The sequence below is a fragment of the Jaculus jaculus genome, chromosome 6 (genome assembly GCF_020740685.1).
Source record: "Jaculus jaculus isolate mJacJac1 chromosome 6, mJacJac1.mat.Y.cur, whole genome shotgun sequence".
NCBI classification, from domain to species: domain Eukaryota; kingdom Metazoa; phylum Chordata; class Mammalia; order Rodentia; family Dipodidae; genus Jaculus; species Jaculus jaculus.
This window is the reverse complement of record NC_059107.1, coordinates 162,786,790-162,800,082: the sequence shown is the minus strand read 5'-3', so window position 1 is coordinate 162,800,082 and position 13,293 is coordinate 162,786,790.

The following is a 13,293-nucleotide window of genomic DNA, read 5'->3' as shown; positions in this document are numbered from 1 at the left end:
CTGGCAGTGCCCAGCTAGCTCAGTTGGTAGAACATGAGACTTTTTGGACAAATTTCTTTGTGATTTATTTCCAGTAAATACTTGATTTGTGTAACTATTGTACCTATTTATATGCCCAGGATTACATAAACATTTTTCAGGCTAAGGAGTCATGAGTAGAGAAGGCTTCAATCCTGACCTAGGCAACCGTTACCCAGCCCAGTTGAGGGCACTGTGTTTGGTGAAGAGAGGGGAAGCTAATCATAGATTGCCCGGCTGTGTGGCCTTCTAGCTTGGCGATGTTTAGAGGGTTTATTTGGGCTTTCCCTCAAAAACAATTTCACCACTCTTTGTGCCTCAGTTTCTCTGCTGGTAGAGGGGCTGATGACGGATGAGCTCATCAAGCGGTTACCGAGTCTGCGAGGTGTCTGTACGGGCAGGGAGTATGGGCACCTGGTAAGTCCTAGGTGGTGTTTGTGTTTCTGCAGCCATAGAGATTAGAACTGTGGAAAAATAGCCCAAGGGGGAGAGGCACGGAGTCTGGAAACCACCACTTGCGACGCCGAGAGGCTTCTCCCGGGCTCGGCTGCACTGGCTAAGGGCTGGCCTAGGTCAGGACAGGCTGTCTCCCTAACACCCATCCAGCAGCTGCCCTGCCTGGCAGTGGCGGGTGGGTAGCCCTAGTAGGGAAGCCTGAGACCAGGGTTTGTGGGGACCATCTTCTCCAAAGGATCTTCAGGGGGCCTCTGAGGGTGGCAGGCAGCAGCCAGATCCACGAATGCCTCAACTTATTAGCACAGGGAGACCAAGGTCTGGGGAGCCTCACCAGCAGGAAGTGGTTGAGCCTGTCGCCGATCCCCCTGCTGGGGCCATGTTTGCAGAGCCTCCCCCACCACTGGCCCACGGTGCTAAGGGACTGGCCATCGCCCTCCTTCTGCTCTGGAGAGAGAGGGATGGAGCAGGACAGCCTGAGCCAGCCCTGGGCAGCTTCCCAGCCCAGGGCTGCTTCATTCCACCAGCCCGTGGCATCAGGATGTATCCTCCCCATGCTGAGCATCCTGGGTGCTGAATGGACTCACTGGCCCAGAAGTGGGGAGAGGACAGGTCGGAAAGGTCTTACAGCCTCCACAAGGCCTCTGCTTTTCCCTTGGTTCACAGAGCTGGGGGAGGGGGGTTCTGCTGGCTGAAGCTTAGCAGGCTCTATGGCCTTGAGCTTGGCACATGCCCCCTCTCAGCACAGGCGGCTGTGAGCCCTCATCCCTGCACCATCCTCTGGACCTACAGCAGAGAGAGAGAGCAAGGCCCTCGCTGCTCCTGGCCATGGGCTCAGTGCCCATGCTGCCCATAGCTGAATGCTGGCAGCTCCTTGAGGCCTTGTCTATTTCTCATCACCAGTGAAGGGGGCAAGGAGGGTGAGAGAGCCACCCACTACACCAAGGCACATCCCTAGTGAAAACAGAAGCTGAGGTCTCCTGACTCTCAGCTCTGGGCTTCCCTTCTACCTGCCCACCACCTAGGGTTTGAACATTTGTGTAATTGTATGTGTACACATGTGTGTATTTGTGTGGCACTGGTGTGAATATGCACATAGCAATGTGTGCTCAAACCTCCACGTGTCTGTGCACACACAGGCATGAGTGCACGTGTATATATGTATAGGTATATGTCTTTATGGACACATGGGTTTGTCGGTCTGCACAGACATGTCTGTGTGTGCATTTGTGTTTCTGTGTGTGCACACATGTGCAAGGGATTTGTTTCCTGTAGTCAGGAATATAGGAGGCAGATGGGCAAACAGAGCTAAGAGAAGCCGCTGTCCTGGGCCCAGTCCCTCCTACGCTGACCCACAGTCTGCTCACCACCAGGAAGGCTGTGGGACCTTGAATTCCAGGATGCCTGTCCAGATCACACTGCCAGCAGCTCTGACCTTTCCCACTGCCTTCTTCCCGACTCCACCCATTCCACAACAAATTCTTTGTGTTTTGACTGAAGGTCATTCCACTATCCTGGTGGAGGTCCCATCTTCTGCCCGCTTACCCAGCAGCCTGGAGCAGGCCTGCCGCCTGCAGGGCACTGCCCCACTGATCAGTGGAGATGAGCACCGGGTCCTCCGTCCAGTGCCCTCCCCTGGTGAAAGCTTGGGACCTTTCACTGAAGGCCCTCAGCCATCCCAAGAGCCATCACCCCTTCATCATTCGCCTCAGCACAGGAACAAAGATGGAATTGTTGCGGCTTATGGGAAAGGGGCACGGAGAATTTACTTCTTTCTCCCCTGATTGGAGCCCTGACCCTAGGCCTGTGAATTTGGCTTCTGGGGTTGGGGCAGGCCGTGTTGAGAGACTGTCTCTGCAGAGCAGCGTGTGCATTCTGCCCCTCATCAGCTACATGTATGTGCATGTGCTTGGGACGCCCTTGACCACTCACTCCCTCCTCCCTTCACCCCAGGCTCTGCAGCCCTTCTGCTCCAGGCTCTGGGCTCAAGGCTGGGGCTCCTGGCCTCTGCTTTCCCCCGCAGTCTCCCCAAGTCCTCCACTCACCCTTCAGGAACCGTCTTGAGCTACCAGCGAGCGGGGCTCACGGGAGCACCAGCCTGCCTCAAAGCTGGTGGTCGCCACCCCCAACCTCTACCAACCTTGGAACCAGAAATCAAAGAGGCCTCAATAGCTGCTCTCCTCCCCAGCCCACCACCCTCTCCTATCATGTCTGCCCACCCTTGCCTTCTCCCTAGAGAGCCACCCCGGCTCCACACAGCCACTGTTCTCTTGCCTGCCTCGCCTACCTCATCACTGATGCCAAAAATGCGCCCAGCCTAGGCATGGCCACAGGAAATGTCACACAGCCTTGTGGGCTCCTCCGTGGAGAATTAGCAGTGAGGAGCCCGCGGGACGGGTCGCTGAACACTGCGTGAAGACCCCATGGTGTGCGTCTTTCGTATCTTCCAAGGCTTCGTCCCTAACCCCCGCCAGGTTTCTCATGGAGCCACTGCTGCTGAGGGCCCATTCTGGGGTTCTGTGCCCCAGCATGTGGCCCGTCCCCAGCTGCCCGGGAAGGCTGTTGTTTTCATTCAGAGAATGGTTTGTCCTGGGTTGGGTTGTAGCAGGACTCCAGCATGGCCTGTCCCCGTGGTCCCTCTCAGGCATGGGGCCGACTGCAGGGGAGTGGCGGGGAAAGTGGCAGGGCACCAGCGACAACAGGAACGGAGAGAGGCCGGGGACTCCAGGCCTCAGGGTCAGAGGGAGGCCCAGCTGCCACGCGGGCTTTTCTGTGTGTGACTGTGGCTGCCGCGGGCCTGTAGGCAGACATGGGAGAAGCTGAGCAGAGGGTAACTGGGCAGGGTTTCCTGTGTGGGCTTTTGGAAAAATATTTTATTCTTTTTTATTTATTTGAGAGAGAGAGGGAAAGAGAGAGAGAATGGGTGCATCAGGGTCTTCAGCCACTACAAATGAACTCCAGATACATGCGCCACCTTGTGCATCTGGCTTACGTGGATCCTGAGGAATTGAACGGGGGTCCTTTGGCTTTGTGTGTGGGTGTGTTTGCCTGTGTGTGCACGTGTGTGTGCCGATGGGTGTGGAGCAGCACCTGTGAAGGCCAGAGAGAAACGTGGGGTGGGGTTCCCCTTTGTCGCCCCACCCACCTGGGTTTTCCCTGCACTGTCGGAGTCTCCCACTCCATCCCACTCCTGGAGCTCGCTGTTCAGGAGCCGCAGCAACTCTGGCCTCCGCTCCTTGCAGCACTGAACCTGCAGACATGAGCGGCCGCAGCGCGCTGTTTCCATGGGTTCTGGAGATTTGAAATCAAGCGGTCTCGTGTTGGTACAGGAAGCGCACTATACCAATGAGGCATCTCCTCAGCCCCTCTCCTTTTTTTTAAGGCAACATCTCACTGTACCCAGCTGATCAGGCCCAGCTCAGGTTTAGGTTTTGTGAAGCCAGAGTGCGAGCTGTAGGGGACGGTGGTTCTGAGAGGCTGGGAACAGAGTCCGGAGGGTGATGGGCAGAAGCGCTGCATACCACACAGGGATTACAGCAAGCCAAGGCCGGAGACTTGGCAGGACGTGGCTCAGGCCAGATGGGAACAATGGATGAAGCCCTATGCTCAGACTTTGTAAGAACAAACAAGTTCAGTTTCCATATGGGCCCAGTGGGACTGTACATCAACCTCTGTGTGGCCGATGAGGAAACTGGCGCCTGGAGCCCAGGGCACTAAGCTCCAGGCAGTCCTGCCTCGGTGGGGAGACAGGGAAAGCCGGGGCAGGTGGAGGCTGGACCAGCCTTTTCCTGTTGTTCCGACCGAAGACCGGGCTAAGGGGAGAGGAGCAGTCCAGGCTGGGCTGAGCATTTGGCCTTGAGCCCTGAAGTGGGCTCTGGGGCGTTGGCCTTGGAAGAAGGGTGAAGATGGAGGGCTAAGGTGGAGAGGCCAGCGGAGCTCCAGCCGCAGGGAGGCGAGGCCGGGGCCGAGCTGGGGCTCACGGAAGCCCTGAGCTCCCCATAGCCGCTCTCTGGAGCAGTAGGCTGGCCCCTCAGGGCTAATGTGACATGAGCAATGGTGGCTATAGGCCAGCAGGCCTGAGCTAGTCCATTGGAGTCACATCTCCCTGACAGCCAAGTAGTCCAGATGCCTCAGCTGGCTGCCCAACTACCCAAGCAGCTACCCAGAAGGGAGCAGAGCAGTGGGTCCCCACATCATGCTGGGCCCCTGGTCTCTGAGTCCTGCCCACTTGAGAGAGCTAAGGGTGTCCTCGGGCTTGCTGGAATGCTACCGAGCCCAAGTCACCTCTCAGAATAGCTCCAGGATCCCACCTGGACCCTCAGCTCAGTGGCCAACGCAGGAGGCCGCAGCCTGTGCAGGCCTGCCCGGGTGCCGCAGTGAGGGCTCAGCCGCGAGACGGAGATCTGGCTTTCAGCCCGGCCTGCCTGGCTCCGATACAACCTTGCCCTGGTCTTTGGACTCTTGGGGCCACGTCACCCACAGACACAGAGTGAGGAGGCCCTTCTACCTAGTGGCTCAGGGACAGCTGCCCTTGTGACAGTCTGTCCACATCACCCCATGTTCCCTGCCACTGCCTGGCCTTGAGTACCCCCGGAGCAAGGAAGGTGCTTGCTAGGGCTACCAAGCAGAGGCCAGCAACCGGCACTGGGTGACCGCCGCCCTCACAGACCAGGCAGGCCGGTGCTCCATAACCCAGGGCGTCCCCTGCTCCCTGTGTCCCCACGGGTCAATAACCTTCCAGCTGCAGCCAATGGATGGCTGGTGTCGTGGGACCATGTTGTGCAGACGGGCACACAGAAAACATCCACCAACCATCAGTTCAATCTGCAGCGGGATCTGGTGGGAGGAGCGTCCGGGTCCCGCACGCAGCCTCACAGGTGACCTGATGACAGCACTGGCCATCCAGCGCGACCACCACCTGGGTCTGGGCCTGGCTGCTGGGCCTGAGGGTTGGGTCAACACCGCTGGCCTGAGTGCTGGCAGCGAGCTGGAGCCAGAGGCAGATGGGCCTGTTCTAGACACGGGGCCCTGCACTGGTCACATGGCCACCCGGGCCACGGTACACCTTAGTTCTTGTCACAGGCCATGTCCAATCTAGACCTGTCCCCAGGACCCACGCTCCTGAGCACTGGGCTACAAGCCTGCGTTCCCAACGCTCCCGCCCCGTGCTTTCTCCAGAGTCAGGTTTTGTCGTCTTCCATGGCTGTTGCAGTCTCCAGCATGTCGTGACGGCGCTGGGGGCCTTGGGTGGGGCTTGGAGATGACCACAAACATGGCTTGTCCCCAGTCACCCTGCTCTGTAATATCCATCCCCCAGCCACCAACCCCTGCCGAGCTCACAGCCGAAGCGCCTTGGCCCCTCCCCCACCACCTTGGGCCCTGCTCCTTTTTCCAGGGTCCACCTAAAGCCCAGCTATCCATCTCTGCCCAGAGCCACCTGTGACCCACTGCCTGGCCACCCACATCCGCTCCCCCCCGCATGCTGTTCCCTGTGCCTGAAATGCCTCCCTGCCCAGGCTACCTGTGACCCAACTGATTTGGATGGGCTACCCAGCCCCAGCAGAGGACCCTGCCCTTGACCCCAGCAGAAGACCTTGCCTTGACCCTCACCCTGACCGCAGCAGAGGGCTTTCCCAGGCTCCTCTAGTGAAGTGCTCTTCCCCACCCGGCCAGTATTCCAGGATCAGTCCTCACTGCTGGCCCCCCCCCCCGCCCCCTGCTTGTGAGTTTTGACTTAGGTGTTGTGACACCACCTCCAGGAAGCCCCCCCTGCCCTCAAGCTGGTGAGGCCTGTCACCACAGCCTTGCACTGTCTAGGTGCTGAGGCCACCCACTATGGGCGATCCTGACTCACAGCAGGCAGAGGACCCCTCCTTGCTCCAGGGAGGTGTGGGGAGGCACACACAGACGGGTAAGCTGTGCAGGCAAGACAGTGCTGTGGCCCCTGGGGACTGCTTCTCCCCTCAGGTGTGCAGTTGGGGCACTGGCGCCCATCACAGGGACAGTCAAGTGTGCCGATAAGTGTGGCCGTGTCTATGGGAAGCTTCCCAGGCCAACTGTCGCTCAGTGTCATCAACCTGGGGTTGACCTCACCAGCGCTTCCCCAGAAGCGAAGAGGACAATGGACATAGCCGGCTTTGAGGTTAAGCAAGAAGAGTCACAGAGGTGGCACCGGGCATGCAGGATGTCGCAGGGGCTGAGCAGGGAGACCTTGGCCCAGGGAAGAGGGGACATGGGTCAGGGGCAGCAGCGGCTCCTGGTCATCCTTGGGAGGGTCACGGGATTTTGGAACTATGGGCCCTAGAGGCCCCAGGGCAGGCCTGGTCCTCTGGCATACCCAGGTCCTCTGTCACAGCCGGGCAGCCCTGAAAGAGACACTCGGTGAGGCTGTGTCCGAGCATTTAACACAGGACTCCCAGGTCTGCAAGCAGAGGGAACTGCCCCGCAACAGTGGGGTGTCTAGGGTGCACCTCGACACTGCAGGGCACTCAGCAACTGGCCGCCAGCCTCACTTTGGCCGAGACTCTCGGGGTTGGCGCCAGCTTGGTGTGGACGAGGGGGAGGATTCCACACAGTCCAGCCAGCACTTACCTGCACTAGATGTAGCAGTCCCTGTGCCTCAGTTTCCCCAGCCCCTTCCCCTCCCTACAGAATCAGTACCATATCCACCAAACTGACCTCGGGGCTGGCACCATCATCCCAGGCCTCAGCCTTAGTATGGTTTGCTCTCACCAATGAGGACAGGCTGCCCCTGCCAGAGGGAGGCAGTGCTGGGGTGCAGGGCACAAGAAGGGTGTTCTGAGGGCTAGGAAGTCAGGGATACCACCAGAGGAGGGGCACTTGCAGCCACTATGTCAAGCTTGGGTAAACGTCCGCATCACTCTACAGTGGGCGGCTGCTCACTACAGCCAGCACCAAGAGAGGGTGAGAACTTGCCCGAGGACTGCCAGCCCACCTCCAGGGCCTGCTGACTGCACAGCTCAGGAGGCTGTGCAGAGAGGGCTGGGCACAGGCGCTCCTTGGAGGTGGGACGTCTACATGAAGACCTGTGGCCCAGCGCTTCTGGGACTAAGCCAAGGACCTGGCACTGCATGAGGAGGGAGGGGAAGACTCCTAACTCCCAGCCAATGGCTGCATCTCCACAGATAGAGCTGTTTGCACCAAGCCCCCACCCCTCCTGAGCATGCACGGCATGGGGCCAACTGCTAGTAGCCACTGGATCGCCCCTGCTCTGAACACATCCGCACTGAGATGCCAGGGAGCTACCCAAGGAGCACACACTTCCAGGACTACGGTCAGCATCCCTACCCGACAAGAGGGGTAGATATGGACATGGGCACCATGGGAAGTTCAGGTGGCAACCAGAGGACAGGGGTATCACCAGAAGTGTGGACAGCTGGATGCCCAGCTGGCAATGTCCAGTCCCATACATGCATGGGGGCAGTCTGGCCTAGGTCTGTTCTCAGGAGGTGCCCCAACTGCTTGGGAGAAGGCTGGTGGTTGAAGCCAGAGAGAGGGAGGGGGGATTAGCATGAGGGAGAAGCATGCATGGACTCAGGCTCAAAATGTGGAGGACAAGGAAGAACAACAGGGGTAAAAGTAGGAGGGAGAAGCTACGTGCAGGGAGGGAGGAAGGGACCAGGCCTGGAAGGAGAAGGTAAAAGGAGAATCCAAGTTGAAGGAAAAGGCCTGAATGATGATCCAGGAATGACAGGTGCCCTGAACCTTCAAACAAGGGTGTAAAGGAAAGAGAGGGTGACATGAAACTCGCTGTGCTGGCCAATGCCACTGAACAGCCATGGGACATGCCTGAAGAGGACACATAGGTGAAAACCCAGAAAGTACCTTTACAAGAAATAGTAGCAGAACCAGCACCACTGGGACCAGGGAAGGACGTGACTCACAGCTGTCCTGTAGTAATAGAACCAGCATCACTGGGACAAGGAAGGACATGACTCACAGCTGTCCTGTAGTAACAGAACCAGCATCACTGGGACCAGGGAAGGACATGATTCACAGCTGTCCTGCAGTAACAGAACCAGCATCACTAGGACAAGGAAGGTCGTGACTCACAGCTGTCCTGTAGTAACAGAACTAGCATCACTGGGACCATGGAAGGTCATGACTCACAGCTGTCCTGTAGTAACAGAACCAGCATCACTGGGACCATGGAAGGTCATGACTCACAGAGATCTTGTAGTAACAGAACCAGCACCACTGGGACCAGGGAAGGACGTGACTCACAGCTGTCCTGTAGTAACAGAACCAGCATCACTAGGACAAGGAAGGTCGTGACTCACAGCTGTCCTGTAGCAACAGAACCAGCATCACTGGGACCATGGAAGGACGTGACTCACAGCTGTCCTACAGTAACAGAACCTGCATCACTGGGACCATGAAAGGTCATGACTCACAGCTGTCCTGTAGTAACAGAACCAGCATCACTGGGACCATGGAAGGTCGTGACTCACAGCTGTCCTTTTTAACAGAACCAGCATCAGTGGGACAAGGAAGGACGTGACTCACAGCTGTCCTGTAGTAACAGAACCAGCATCACTGGGACCATGGAAGGTCGTGACTCACAGCTGTCCTATAGTAACAGAACCAGCATCACTGGGACCATGGAAGGTCGTGACTCACAGCTGTCCTGTAGTAACAGAACCAGCATCACTGGGACCATGGAAGGTCGTGACTCACAGCTGTTCTATAGTAACAGAACCAGCATCACTGGGACCATGGAAGGTCGTGACTCACAGCTGTCCTATAGTAACAGAACCAGCATCACTGGGACCATGGAAGGTCGTGACTCACAGCTGTCCTATAGTAACAGAACCAGCATCACTGGGACCATGGAAGGTTGCGACTCACAGCTGTCCTATAGTAACAGAACCAGCACCACTGGGACCATGGAAAGACGTGACTCACAGCTGCTCTCTTGGCCCTAGCCCAGATGATGGATGGCAGGAGTCCACAATATGGGCATGGCTAGAAGGTCTGGGATTTGTGGGAAGAATTCCTTGCGGCCTACTGAAGGCTACTCCCTCCCATATGTACCTTCTGGAGCTTTCCCCATGGCTATGTGCTTATGGGTCTTATTGTTCAAAAAGGACTCTCCCAAGATCCGTGTCTCATGAGGTTTAGGGCAACTCTGGGTGTATTTAGAGTATGGGGGAAGTGAGTTCTTAAGCCGGGAGGAGCCATCGATTCGTGGCTCTTGAGTCCTTGGGTAGGGCCCACAGGGCGCCTACGACCTTTGTCCTGGGTGGTGGCCTAGGTGGGCCATAGGTCACAGTCTTGCATCCCAGCCCATTACTGGCTCCCCTCTGCCCCAGTGATCCTGAAGCACCCAAGGTGCCAATTCCTGGGGACATCTTGGTACAAGAGCAGGGACAGAGAAGAGAGCCAGTGGCCAGGAAGTCTCTCTGGAGATGAGAGGTCACTCAGAAGTTGGTGGATGCGAGGCCAATGTTTACACAACCTGTGGCCCTGGGCACTCTTGAACAGACATCTTCCAGGCTATGGGCCTTGGGAATGCCTCCCCACCACACTGAACCCGATGTCCTCACCATTAAACTGGGTGAGAGATGACACCAAGGGTTAGGGACAGAGACCTTGCCCCAAGAGCACCCTGGACAGTCAGGCAGTTAATGTTCATAGAGGCAGGAGTGGAGGCCAGGGAGAGGTGGTCTGGTGTGAACTAAGACTGGATGCCCATGTTCTCTGAAAGCAGCCTGTACTTGAAGGGAAAGCTGGAAGGAGAGGTCACCCCACTTCCCATAAGTGAGTCCCCAGAGCTAGGAAAGAGCAAGTTGAGGCATTGGCTGTGAAACTAGGCAGCAAAGAGCAGCCTTGGCTATTTTCTTTGGGCAGCAGACCCTGTCCAAGCACAGACCCTGGGGGGTGGGAGGGCAGTGGTCTTGGCTTCTTCAGGATGCCACAGGCCCCTAGGTGGGGCATGGGTCAGCAGGCTTCATGAGCTACCTGTTATGTGGCCATTCCCACACTGCCTCCCCTCCCTGCCACTCTACAGAGTATCCTCATGGGCCTAGAGCTTTGGGGTCCCCCTTAGGGATGAGCAGTCCCCTTTGGGGGGTAAGTCTTTCTGGGGCTCATCCAGTATTATCCAGTGACAACCATGCTGGTTACCACAGTCAGACACACCCATGGCTGGGCTCAAGGGCAAAGCAGAGCAGGAAGGGCCCTGTCCCTGGTCCATCTGTATGTGACCTTGGACCTGGCACTGACTTCTCTGGATTGTGGTTGTGACCAGCCTCAGTTTCGGTGCTGGCTCAGATGCAATCACCTGGGGCCCTGCAAGACCACTTGTCCCCTGCCACGGGGAACAGGTGACGTCCAGACAGCAGGAGCCTCTTTAACGTTCCCTTCTCTCACTGTTTCTCCTCCTCCTAGGTGTGGCTTTAGACCATGTCTGGCTCTGGGCAGCACGTTTCACTTTGCAGGTTGACCCCCTCGGGGGCACCCCTCTTGGTAGGGGCTGGCACATGGTGGAGAGAAGCACCGGGGAGGGGACAGTGCTGCCTGGACAAAGTGGGCTGGCTTTGCTGGGCTGTGGCCAGGCTGCGAGCCCTGTGCCATCTACCGCACAATTCCTAGGAGCCACACGCCCTCTGGTGGTCAGTCTAGGTATTGCCTGGACAGAGCTGCAGCTCTAAACAGTCCCAAATTGAGCCCATGCCTCCTTGTTGGGTGGTGGGCGGCAGAGGACTTAGAGCTCCCTGGGTTCCCTGGAGGTTTCCGATGCTCCTTCAGTGCCTGCTTGATGAGGTATCCAGGCTGAAGTGGCTTAGGTCTAGAGGGTCTACTGGTCTGGCCCTTCCAGGAGTGCAGGTCCAGTTGTCCCAGCCTGGGTGTAGCCCTCTGGCAGAGCTCTCTTCCTTCCCTAGCCAAGCAGTGGCCAAGAAACCCTGCTTTCTCCAGCACCCTTTGTCTTGACAGATCCCACTTGCCCATCTCTTGAGTGAGAGCAAGTGGGACGCACCAGGGCCTCATACTCAGGATCCAGGCTCTGCATGCCAGGCCCAGGATCGGGAAAGCAGGGAGGTGTAATTGGCCACAAGGTTCCCAGGCCTGTGCCCACCTTGAGGTTTCTCAGAACATCCTGTCCTGTTCTGCACCTGTCCCGGTGCCCTGTGGGGCCAACACTCCGGCACCCAGCTGCCCCATCCCTCTGCTGCTCCTGAGCCGGCCCAGGACTGGGTTCCCGTAGACAGGGCCCAAGAAGCTTCTCTGTTCAGAAGGGCGGCAGCCCCAGGGCTCTTCCTGGACACCCGAGGAGTGGGGAATGTGACCCCCCCCCTTGAGTACCTGGCTTCTTACAGGCGCCATGCCCCACTGTGACATGAATCAATCTACTGTGCCCCAAGGTCTGGTGGCTTCCCCCTGCCAGGGCTCTCTGCCTCCCTGCGGCCCTCAGTCCTCACGATGGCTGATGGGACTCCTGAGCGAAAGGCGAGCTGTGAGTAAAGCAGATCCACGGGCCGCCTCTTCTTTGCGGGCCTTGTCAGAGGCTGTGGTGGCTTCCTGCTGCGTGACTCCAGGGCAGGACAGTATGGATGTCTCTGTCCAAGACCTCTCTGAGTACAAGAGCATCTCAGGCCCTGGCAAGGGAAAGAAGCCACCTCCCAGCCTTTGCCCAAGGTTCCTGCCCCCTCCCCCCCCCGTGCTCTCAGACCCATTGTCCCCATAGTGCCGGGCACATTATACTCACGACACACTCACTGACTCATGAATTGAATACCTACTATGTACCAGGCAGGGGGCTAGTTGCAAGAGACCTTCCTCTCTGGAGATCACAGCCTAGCAGGGGGCAGAAGGGTGAGGCCCCCACACAATACACAGGACAAGTTGAAGTGCAGATGGAAGGACAGAGAAATAGGCATGCTGTGGCCAGGAGCTGCTGGCCACCTACTGCCCTGTGTGTCCACTTAGGACCCTGGCATCCCGAGACAAGGCCAGCCTGGGCACCCTGATGGGCTAGGGCAAGATGAGACCTCGGTAGTCCTATCTGAACACAGGCACCCCACGCTGGATGTCTCTGCTCCTGTGTGGCTGGTTTGCCCAATACAGCCTTACCTTGCCCTGGCAGCAGGTTTCTTAATAGCCCATCAGAACTGTCCTACCTCCCACAGCTGCTCAGAACAGAGCCTGCCGCCACAGGTCCTCGACACCTGACCCACTCCTTTGGCCCATGCCAGGCTGACCCAGGCAATGGGCAGGAGGTAGATAGAGGGGAGGACAGCAGAGATGGGCGTGGCGAGGGAGGCCTAGCCAGAGAAGAAAGGGGAGGAGAGAGGGAGGCTGGGGGAGAGGAGAGAAGGGAGGGCAGGCGCCCTGCTGACTTGTGTAGAGACCACAGGGGACAGGTTGTAACAGGCTTCCGCAGGGGCCCTGAACCTCAGAACCTGAGAAGGGTAAGCGCTGAGGACCAAGCCCTCCAAAGGCACGCTCTGGCCTGCTGTGCCACGTTGAGAAAGCCACTCCATCTCTCTGGGCCTGGCCTCCAAGTCTATCAAGTGGGCTCAGGATGTAAGCCTCTAGAGATTATCCCGAAGACAGATGCATCCCCAGCGGAGCTGACACTCCAGAGTTTACTGCGAGGGCCTGTGCCCTCCATGCCCACCCTCTGGGAGCCACCCCACAGAATATAGCAACCTGGCTGCCCACTTGGACTCAGTGGGTGGGTGTTCTAGGCCAGGCCCATAGCCTGGCTGACCCCTCAGGTCCTGCCTGCCACAGAAGGTGACCCCAGAGACCCATTTCCACTGAATGGCACGGGGCAGGCATGAATGCCAGAGGGCCATG